Source organism: Lygodium microphyllum, chromosome 7, assembly GCF_053477565.2.
Source record: "Lygodium microphyllum isolate KBCC chromosome 7, Lygodium_microphyllum_v1.1.10, whole genome shotgun sequence".
NCBI classification, from domain to species: Eukaryota; Viridiplantae; Streptophyta; class Polypodiopsida; order Schizaeales; family Lygodiaceae; genus Lygodium; species Lygodium microphyllum.
Window position 1 is genome coordinate 32,453,718 of NC_141141.1, and position 12,565 is coordinate 32,466,282.

The following is a 12,565-nucleotide window of genomic DNA, read 5'->3' on the forward strand; positions in this document are numbered from 1 at the left end:
TAAGTTGTAATGAATTTAGGAGTCTATGAATGCCTACTTGGGATGGATTGGCTAGTCCCCAATGATACTCACATTCATTATGGGAAATGTCAAGTCTCCTTTTGTAATCCTAAAGGCTAGCATGTGACAACACAAGGAGAAGCAGGTAAACTAAAAATCTAGCTAGCTAAGGTAATGTAAATAGTTCAAGGAATAATGAAAGGATTACTTGTCTACCTCATCAAGTTAAATAAACTGGAATAGGTAGAGGACACCAATGAAGAACCATCATGACTAAAAGAGTATGTGGATGTGTTCGCAAAAGAGATGACTCAATTAACACCACCTAGGGAAGTGGATCATGAGATTTAGCTAACATCAGGAGGTGCACCAGTTGCAAAAAGGCCCTACAAGATGTCCATTCCTGAAGCTATTGAGTTAAAGGAACAACTAAAATAGCTATTGGATCAAGGGTACATACGCCCCAACAGTTCTCCTTGGGGGGCTCCAGTCTTGTTCCAAAAGAAGAAGGATGGTACACTTTGCCTTTGCATTGACTATATAGGATCGAACCAAATATCTATAAAAAATAAATATCCTATTCCAAGGATAGACGAGTTACTTGATCAATTGTAGGGAGTAAAAAATTTCTCCAATATCAATTTGAGGCCAAAGAAGAGGATATTCCTAAGATGACATTCAACACAAGATATGGTTATTTCTAATTCATAGTAATGTCTTTTGGATTGACTAACGCCCCTGCCACCTTTAACAGGCTAATGCAGGACTTTTTTAGACCATATCTTGACGATTTTGTGCTTATCTTCTTTGATGATACCTTGGTTTATTCCAAGGAAGAGGAGGATCACGAATCCCAAGTTAGCATCGTCCTTAAGACCATGAGGACTCATAAGGTCTATGCTAAGAATAAAAAGAAGGAATCTCTGTAGATCCTACAGAGGTCAAGGATGTCCAAGAGTGGCCTCCACCAACCACTATTAAATAAGTGCGTAGCTTTCTTAGATTAATAGGTTGGTATAGGATGTTCATTAAGGATTATGCCTTAATCGTAGCACCCCTCACAAATTTACTGAAAAAGAAAGTTGCCATAGCATGGACGTCCATTGAACAATCAAGTTTTGATCAACTCAAGCATAGCTTAGTGACAACATCGATTCTAAAACTCCCTAACTTGAGTAAGAAATTTTAAGTTGTCATGGATGCTAGCTCACTAACACTAGGCTGTGTACTAATGCAAGAAGGCCATCCTATAGCGTATTCTTCAAGGAAGCTAAAAACGTGCCTAAATAGCCATTAGTACAGCACGTTATAGTTGATATCAAACTATAACATGCCCACCTATCGGCTGTCTAAGCACGTTTTAGCGGTCCATCGAGAAACGAATCTAAGCGTCGCCGCCCGACACTCCCATGGAATGTTCCGAGGTTTGTTGCCTAGGGTTTCCCGAGTCCACCTTGCAATGGAACATTTGCAGCCAAACCCACTAGGATTGACCTAAAATCTAGATTCCTAGTGGCCAAGGTGTTCTGACAGCAATTTAGCATCGAGTCTTGGACATCCTACTTTACGTAGAGACACCCACATCGAAGCAAACCCGTGCCGCACTTGGTTCAAGGAGAATGGGAAACGAGAGGGATGGGTCTCTCAACCTCTCTACCCGTAGGGCATAGTCCCATTCCGGTCCCCTAAAACCGCATGAATTGGATTCTAACCTATCGATACGTAAAGGTCAAATGACGGTAAAACCTTGTGAGAAGCCTCCCAAATCTCTGGGACCGCCTTGCCATAGGACGGAGGACCCGTCGGGGTCCTACCCACCCGCTTCCCTTGATAGCTTTAGTTTTCTAATTAGGTCCTATCACATTTATGCATGACATTCAAAATCAGCTTTCTTAATTAAGCCTTTTAGGGTATAGGGTTCGTTCATGTAAGTTATGTCACAGACACGAATACAGAGTAAGCAATCTTTTGATAAACAGGTTCAAACAAGTTTCTTAACTTATCTCAAGTAATCTTTATCTCCTACCCATATAGGAGAATTATGTATCCCTTCTGTCCAATAGTAGTACCCAGTCCAAACCATAATTTTCATCCTTTATCTAGAATAAGATCTTACAACGCCCTAGACATTGGGCTCACAACAATCTACAACTCCGTCCCGGACTCCACAAGGGGTGTCCAAGCTCCCCTGACCCCAAGAGATCTAGAAGTGAGACACAATTTCCATGGTTGGCCTTTTCACCACTCGACCTTCGGCCCATGAATCGAGTAGTGCCCTCTCCGGTTGAAATGTGGCGTGACCTTGGGGATGATCCACCCACGCAAAATATCCTTCCTCAATTAATCCAATTAAAAATCAAGCTCAATCAAGGCAATCAGCCTAATATCATCTTCCAAGAGAACATTCCTTTATTCCCATGGCAACTTGTTATCATAGACCCTTGCCATGCATTTACCATCAAGCATAAGTGCTTGAAATAATAATCTAAATCACATTTCAAAAATCAGTTTAATGCAAAAGCATATAGAAATTCATTTGATCAATCAACAAAACAATGGTATCATTTTCCAAACATTGCAGGAATAGTCATGATAATCTTTCCATCACGTATTTACTCTCCCCCTTGGGATCAGGAGCAATTTCACATAAAATTTACTCAACACACCCTTCTTTCGGCTAAGGCATATGTTAGGGGTTTTAACACTGTACATGATGTAAGTTCTATAGGTCAATTGCATTGTTCGATAACCCAACCCCGAATTGGGTTGGTGGGAGTCATAGTTAACAGGTGGATCTTAAGACATCTTAGTTCCAATTCTCATGATTAATTTCTTGTACTAGCCCCTAGTCAAGCCATGAAGAAATAGGAAATTATTCCCATATATTGAACATGTTATAGGCATAATGTGTAAATACTTGATAAGATAAGTGCTAGATAATCTCAAGTAAACCGAACTCTAATAGGCCTTGCAATGAACTAGAATCTACGGTTCCTTGTTATTTGGATCCTTAGGCTAGGTAATTTCGAAGTACTCAAGCTTTAAACTAGAACCTTCTATTTTCCAAATGTTAATGTCATATTTTTTTGTCAATTATGCTAGTTGTAAACCTTGATTATGCTTTAACTTAGTGCTTATATGCACAATCTACTAGTGTCATTCCTTTAGCAACTATACCGTTCATAACCCTTGACTAGTTCCTCCTTGCAATTGCGCTATTAGCAAATAGGCCATATGCAACTAAGTTGGGTTAAAAGGAACAATCGGAATGCCAAATTATAATATTGGAATAGGTTCAAGCCATTTTCTCATACCGAAGTGATATAGCCTATGACTCATGAATATCGAAGAAGGCAATTAATACCTAGGTATTCATAGATGGCTTAACCATACCCAACGTTGGATTTGAATTGATGGTATCACCCGAACTGATGGCTCCATTTTCGGACACAGGATTTCCATTGGTGTGTGTCATTCTTCGTTTTGGGTCCATACTTTAGCTTGTAAATCTCTTTCTTCCCTTCCCTCATTGAAGAGATTGCGTGTGGGCGACCTCCTTCTACCACGATGGGGGGTTAGGCTTGTGGATAGGAGGGGGGTAAAACACGTGTGGTCACCCTCTAAGGAGGGTAAAGGGAGGAGATCCTTCTGGGGGGGGTCTCTCTTTCTCTCTTTTTCCTTCTCTGTCACCTCTCCCTTCATCTCCCTCTCTCTCTTCCTCCCTTTCTCTCTCTCTTCCTTTCTCTCCCTTCTTCTTCTCTTCTTCTCCTCCTCCTCTTATTCTCTCCTCTCTCTCTCCCTCTCTCTTACTATTCTTCTCTTCTTCTCCTCCTCTCTCTCTCCCTCACTCTCTTTCTCTTTCTCTCCCTCAGCATTGTCGGAGGGGTTTTTGTCGAAAGGTCGTATCCACCAAGGATCAGAGATAGAAGGAAGTAGAGAATGGAGATGGAAGAGAAGATAAAGAATACACAAGAGGTAAACACAATAATGACAAAGCACAATGAATCAAATCAATATATGTTGACAGATTCTGAAATCCTTTGTCTAGCACTACTCAGAAGCACTCTCCAGGCATTAGATCTCCTGGAGCTCCCTCGTGGAACAAAAACGTGGATAAAAAATAATGGCTCCTTCTTTGCTGCTCGAAACCCAAATCTAATGGCTCTGTTGGCTTTGGAAGGGGGGTAAAACTGCAAGAATACCTGCTCACAGATCTCCCAGATCACTCTTTCTTCCTCTTCTAGTTTAAACTACAGTTTTCAGCCTGTTAACAGTGATCACGACGTGCACGATTTCGTCAATCTACCTTTTTTATGAAAAATCTCATAACTGGCTTAAAAAACAACTTGCTTTTTGAATGCCATGCTAATCTAGAAACTTTTCTAACTTTTTCGGATTTCTTACAATAAATCATATAAAAAATAGGCTGAAATTGTCCAAAAATCTAGTATTTTTGGACCATTCATGCCACTCACACTAGTACTAATGACTTAGATCACATTGACTCTCTTGACTAATAAGAAAGTCGGATGATGATGCATTCCATGCTTTTTCACACTGTGTCCGCATAACATCATGGCATCCACCCCCTCTGAACCTACACATCCTCCAGTGTGTGCCAAAAAACCTAATTGTCACTAGATTCTGAGTCCTCCTCATCCTCTATAACCATATCCTTTGCTTCTTCATGTTCCATATCTTCCTGGCTACCCCCTGTATCATGGCCACTATTTTCTTCCAATTCTGGCAACTCATAGTCATTAGATTCCCACCTCTTGAATAATTTGATTCCTTTCCCTACTACTACTAGAAGTTTTATGATTGTCACATCCAGTTCATTTAATGCATAAGTAGCATTATCGAACACATGTCTTACCACATAGGGTCCAAACCATCTTTTGGAAACTTTACGCATGGCACTATGCTAGTTGTCTAAATTGCTATCATAAACTAGTACCCAATCCCCATCTTGTATGGTTCTTGACCTCAATATATGTCTTTTTTCAAACGGTTTCTTATTCTGTATCCTTGCTATCCTTAACTTTGTAATTGCTGCCTTTATGTCTTCTAACTTTCTTTCCAACTGTCTAATGCATAAGGCCAACAACTCCTCTCGATTCAATTCCTCTTCCCAAGGTAGCACACTCCATATGACTGTCATCTCTTCTATCGGCATGATAGGTTTTTGACCATACATCAATTCTGAAAGCATATATCCTATAATAGCACTATGAGTTGTTCTTTCAACCCACAAGGCATAAGGGGGCAATCGTGGCCACTCTTTTATCTTCTCTTCACATGCTTTTGTCAATGCCTTCATAATAGGTAGATGATCTCTTTCACTTTTTCCATTTCCTTTAGGATTATAGACTGAAGTTAAAGCAAGATTTATCCCCAACTGTGCAAAGAAGTCATGAGCTTCATCTGCATCCAGCTCACCCCTATTTTCAGTAATTTTTCCCACACAACCATACCGACAAAAGATCTCTTTTAAGAGAAAAGTACACATAGCATTTGTTGTTTTAGTATGTAGAGCTCTCCCTTCCACTTGATTAGTCAAGTCTTCATGAGCAAGCACAAGATATCTCATTTGCCAAACACTTGTAGGCATCGTGACTAAATCCATCACCCACTTAAAATGAAGAGACAATGGATATGTGGGCTACAATCCTCCCGATGTCTCATAGATGAATACATTTGACATGTCATATATGTTTCCACAAAGTAAACAACATCCTTATACATACCCTTCTACCAATCTTTCTTTGATCTTTGCAAAATTATCCCAAATACCTCTATGACCAGCCCATAAGCTTTCATGAAATTCTTACATAACATTTACTTGTGAAGCTCTGTCACCTAAAACTCGCAATGGCATATCCTATTTCTTTTTAGCATGTTTCCATAAGTATCCATCTTTTAAGAAAAACCCATAGGCTTTCCTTTCAATCTTCTTGAACTCCTCATCTGACCATTCATCTCTCTTTGTTAATATACTGAGGTATTAACCAGTTTTCAGCCACTCTCCTATATATTTGTCTTTTAGAAACATTTCTACACAAGACGTTAAACATCTAAAGTGTCTTCTCTTTGTTGTCCAAGATTTTGTTAATGCTGTAGCAACACCTTGGATTGCTAAATTCCCTCTTACAACATCATTTTCAGCCACAAGAAATTCATCTTCTTCCTCCTCATCCATCATCCCATCTTCATTCTCATAGCTGCCCAAGATAACATGTCTGTCACACTGGGTTATCTCTTCCTGCAATATGCTAAAATTCAGGGCTCAAAGATTTAATGTACGCAATCCACCGGAGCATAACAATGTTTGGGGTAGCACAACTAGTAATCATACCCAGTACCAATTTACCTATGACTACACGAGCACCCATAAAATACTCCTTATCACATTTAAGGGCTGTCACAATTCCCCATAATTCTCTTTTTACCAGTGGATACCTTCTCTATTGTTCAGTCAATACTTTAGCACCAAAGCGAATTGCATATCTTTACCCTTCCTCATCATCTTTCCCAATTTTCCATCCAATCCCGATTATTGGGCTTGTATCAACAATAATAATGATAGGCTGATGGGACCTAAAATGGGCTGCGGCACTGGCTATAGCACTAGCCAGACCTCATGCTCATGACACACAAACACCCTCACGGTCTCGTGGACCAGGAGCATTAATCTAAGGCTGAAGGACCTAGAGCTTAATCTCTGCGTTTATAGTTTATAGTCCAACGCTTCCCTTAAACTCCTAAAAGGGAGAACCCAAAGTACGTAGGCATAATGCCTCGTCACACACACATAGGAGGCACTCGGAGCCCCATTGCAGCTCTCCTACATCTTAGGGATTGGACCTTTGATGCGCTGCTAAACATATAACACAAACGAGCACAAACTCCTCTCAAGGTACCAATATTTTACGTTCCAGGATGTACCATTCCTCACTACAATTTCCTCTTAGGACCCAATGACTAACCTACAGCTTAGGACATCCTCTCACGCTCATCGTTGGTCACAACCTAAGGAAGACAAGTGCCATGCATCTAGGAGGTTTTTCTGATACCTTTTAATTATTATGCTTAATGCAAATCGTGTATGGCTATGTGCTCAGACAAAAGAAAGATCAGCATCGTGCATAGTGTATAAAACATTCTTTCCATGAATTTTACTAGTGCGTGCTACGTTGAAAGGAGGCACCGAGCCATATGCTCATGCTACCATCCTCTTTATTTAAATCGTTTCCTATATGCCAAGTGCAATGCATAAATCAAATATTTTCTATATCTTTCAGTGTTTCAGTCCCTCTTCATCCAACTCTTAGCATTTTGTATCATTGATCCGTTAGATAAGGTTTCTATGCATTTCTCCCTTTTAAAAGAACGATAAATACACAAAAAACATAGAAACAGGGACAAACTGAGGCCAACCTCGTGCTTTGCCATTGTTATACATTGCACAAACATAGATATAATTTTTCCTAATTTTCCTTAGCCCGTTTCCTATTTTTTCCTAATTTTAAACCTATTTTTTCCATTTTTGGATATTTTCTCCTATTTTTTAAAATAAATAATGACTGAAAATAAAAGTTGATTGTGGGCTGTGGCCCTTAGGTTCATTGACAGAAAAAACTCAGATTTAGTTGGTGTGACATATCATATTTCTCATTTATATAGCAAAAAACCCAATTTTACCCTGAAAATGCGTGTTTTCCATGTATTTTAACACTAATTCCCGCCATGTAGCCGTATATTCTCTGATGTTCAGGTTGCAAACAGTTGAAACTCATGGAAAACAACATTATAATGAACTTTCATCCCATATGAACAAGGTTTCATAAAGCAAATAACACAAAAAGATTATTTTCCTTTGTAAAAATAGCATTATCGCTTATTTTCAGGTCTTGGTTTCTTGATCTTGATTATGGGACTGATTTCCAGCATGCATTTAATGCTCAGCATCTTCAAGAACAACACTCTTCATGTCTTCATCCATCCGGAAGCAATCCGGTGTCATCCGGACAAGCTTTCATCCATCATTCTTCATTGTCTTCTTCCACACAAGAACAGCCCCTTAAGGGAGAGAGGGAGGAGAGAGAAAGACTAGAATTGGCTCTCTTCATTCAGGCCACCATTGTACGGGCAAAGATAGGCGATAAGACCAGTCAAGAGAGGGAAGATCAGCCCCATGATCAATTGTATGGGTTGCTTTCAGCCCACATACTCCATCTCCATCATGAGAGGGCGCAAAAAACGGCTGCCATGTTGCTCCACGTTTTTTTCTTCATCATTCATTCTCTCTCCACGTTTTTTGATGTAGGATGCATAAAAATTTTGAGGGGGTTGGGGGGGGGGAGGGTGCAAAGGCTCCAAAGGGCACCCCTTTTGGCCCTCTCAAATGTCCACCTTTTCATATCTTGCCCCTTTTGTGGCCATTTCCCCGTCTTGGCTCCGATTTGAGCTCTGAAAAATCCTAGGCGTCTGGCTTGTCATCCCGCATTGACCGAAAACCCTTGACAACCCATACGGTAGTCTGAAAAATTATCACAAATCAACAAGTGTCGCTTAGGCGCCTTTTAAGAGTCGCATTTCATTTGGTGCTTAAAATCGTCCTAGCTGGAGCCGCTGCCTTCGACGTTGAATATTTTTCCCTTGATATTCATAATTTTTAGCTATTTTTAAGCACTTCTCGGCATCAAAACTCCGCTCTCATTGGCGACTACGGGATAGAGCGACTCAGCCTGTCAAATCCGACAGTAGATCTGCACAAAATAACCAAAGGAAGCATCAAGCTGATACAAAATAGATACATATTAAAACACACAGCACAGTGCTCACCCTATCCCGTAACAAAACCAAGGCACGACATCCACAAGGAGTAGGCCTAGCATAATCTGATAAAAGGTCCGAAGCTAGTCACTAACCAACTACTCCAACACGGCCAAACTAAAAAGAACTATCAAAGAGGTCACCCTAAGTGGTGGTCTGAACTACCTACCTAACTAAGGACAACACAACTAGGAGTTCCTACTAGGCGAGGACTCCTATAGCCTGATCAAGAAGTATTTTATTTTAGCACATTTCTTTTTCTTTTAGGGTTTTATTTTCCCCATACTCGGGCATGTAAAAAGGAGGGAGCTGAGCGTAGTGACCCAAGGAGAACAAGGCATCGGCCTCAAGTCCTGTCTCGGTACCCAAGAACCTACCAAGCCCTCACAAGGTGACACTTAATCCTTTTCTGATGCTCACTTTTATTTTCGCTCCAACCTTCCTTAATTTCTTCTTTTCTAGCAAGATGCCACCCCTAGGAAGACAAGGCATCGGCCCCATGTCAAACTTGTCCCCATGAACCTACCAGGCCTTCGCAAGGCAATGATCGACTGCTTATAAATTTTGCTTTCTTTTCTTTTCTATTTTTATAGGGGTTAGAACCCCTTTTTACCCACCTTTGTATATATTTATTGTCTTTTGGGATATTCAGGGTTTCTTTTCCTTTATCCTCATTTTTCCTTTTTCGGCAAGCTTCTCTAACTGCCTCACAACTAACAAGAACTCCTAGAATAGTTGCCTAGCAAGCTAGCAGAACAGGGTCACTAGGACCCCCTTCTAAAACAGGTCTTTCAATGCTTGACAATGTCTTTACAGGAGGAAATGACTACTCAAACCTCCCTTCAGACATACTTAACCTAAACTCGGGACTTCATGCCTTGGACTTCGATCCCCAAACAAGAAAAGAAAATCCCCCAAAAAGTACACAGACACATATAGCAGAAAAACACGGTACTCATAAAGGAGAGATATCACCTGGATAGGGCCACGAGAAGCTTCCGCACAACAAAAGGCTCCTTCCAAGCTCTTCTTCGAATCTGTCTAGCACAGAACTACAACAAGAAACCATTAACCGCACTCGTACTAAACAGACAACTGGCCCTCTTGGCAAAATCTGGATGTAATATCCAAAGCAGCTAGCCTTCCTAGCTTAAAACTAGATAGGTCATTGTAGTCCACGTAATACTGATATCCTTTGCATATACATTAGTACACCCTATCAGACTACCCAAGGTGCCAAGGATAGCATATCATAGGTCGACTAACCCCATGCTACTCATGCAAGTTAGCTAAAAGCTTGATCTTGTATTTTTTTATCTTAGGTTTTTTCTTGTAGAGCTACAAGTCCAAGCCTTTCCACAAATAACTCATCAATAAGACCGATCCCTTCTTGGGCACTATGAGCTAAATGAACGGCCTCAGTGAGCTTGCATGTCCTACATTTATTGCAATCTGAATAAACTGGTCCTTCAAGCGGTTGCGTGGCTCTTTCGGGAGAAAGAATCATAGCGTTATACTCATTCAAACCTCCCCTATTTGGGTTTTCACATAAATCAGTGCTGCGACCCAAACTAGATAGAGCTTCAAGCCTAGGCACATCACATGGGTGTATCCCAAGGCAGTTTATATTGTCAGATGTATATCCAGTCTTATCCTCTTGGGGGTTCAACAGAATATATCCAGATGGGATCCTTGGCCTTGCATCCGACACTCTTGCCATACTTTTGGAGATTTTGGGTTTCTAAACCCATCTCACATTTCCCTTAATATTCTTGCATTCCCTCAATTTGCTGCACTGTCTAACGAACTCAACGCAAACTTATCCCTATGGCCAAATGGCCTCATATCCTTATGACCTTTGTGAAGCACAGGTGGACTTTTAGCATTTTGCATCCTCTTTACAAAAGATGTCTTTACTTGTTTACATCCATACTGCAAATTTTTCCCCATAAGAACCATGCTTTCACTGAAGAGAACAACATCCACCCGGAAGCATGATTCCAATACCAAAGGTCTCTCAAGAGCCTTACTAGCAACAAAATTAGAACCACACACAGAATGCTTATCAACACTCATAGGCCCATTGGTGCAATCCATATTGCCATCACAACTACCTTTCGTGAAAGTGTTGCAAGCCCTAATGGGACTTACATGGCTTGGCACCTATTCACTAAGAGGCATGTCATTACTACTCATAGGATGGCCATTTTCTGCTTTGAGATTTTGGCCACCAAGGTTCCCCTCATAAGATGTCTTGGTATCAACAAGTGAGCTGTCTTCTTTTAGAAATGATTGGAAGCTAGGATGCACTTGCATTGAGAGGGGAAAACTCCAAAAGTTTTCCCAACATCTCTGAATATAACCCTCATAATCAATGGCATGCATTTTTTCTTCCCTTAACGACTTAGGATTCCGCAGTTCCACTTGGATGTGCGTATTAATCTCTAATCCATTCAGAAAGTGCTCACATAGCACATCATCTAGCAGTGCATTGGCTCTTCTTGGCCAAAGCCTAAGAGTACTATCAAAGGCTCTAGCATACTCTTTAACAGAAAGATAAGACTCCTGTCTAAACTGCATAAGCTGCCCTAAGACCTGAATCATAGGGAGCTTCTTTTCATACTCATCTAGAAATCTATCACAAGACTCCTCAAATGATTTGATCAACCCTCTTGGGAGGCTCCAGTACCATTTCCTTGCCTATCCCTTTAGGGTACTTGGGAATACGAGCATCCGATGTATATCATCGAACCCACTTGCAATGCAAGTTAGGTCATATTCTCTTAAATGAATCATCGGATCCTCATTTGGCAACCCATAAGACACTGGGAGATCCCTATAAAGAGGAGAGCATTTAGTCCTCTCCTTTGGGATCAAGACTGGGTCATCAAAATCTTTGTATTCCTCTTGACCTAATACCAGTGTGTTAGGGTCTTTAATCTCTTCCATTTCCACCTTTACTTGTGTGGAAGAGTCACTAATTCCATGAACTTCCCTTTCCGCCAACTCACAAAGTGGTTTAGGGAGTCCACCACTATGCAATAGGGAATCTATCCCATCATCTGCTAGTGGTGTTCTAATAAGCCTATTCTCATCTGCCACCACTTTGCTAGAACTTAGGATAGGTCCTAATGAAATCTTCCTTACTAACAATGGTTTTCCACACACATGGACATCATCCAATGCTTTGGATCTTGGCAATCACACTACGGTACCCAACTCCATCGGGCACTAGCATCGGATGTATCTTTAGATCATAATCATCATGTCCTCCTATGTGCATATTAACCATTGTTGTCATAGTCTTTTCTATGACATTATCATCATGAATGATCATAGATGACTGTGTCATCGTAGCACTACTTTCACTTTCCCTTTTCTCTAATATCCATGGGCTGTTAATCTTAGAGGTAGCTCCATAGGTATTTTCCCATAGTGACCCAAACTCAAGCATTGTATCACTTTCAGGGCAAATGGTAAAATAGTCAATCACTCGACGTGTCAAAGATCCCACTAGACTGTTCAAGATAGACAAAGTATCCTTTGGGTGTTGGGGATTTCTTGGATTGACCATCATACTGATGACCAAGGTTTTTATCAGACTAACTTGATATCCACCGCTTCAAGGCGGCTATCGACCAATAGAATAAAGCTAACAGGTCCCTTATGAGACCAAGATTTGGAGACCGCCACTTATCGGCAGCTCCTGGCAAACACACCACTGATGGGA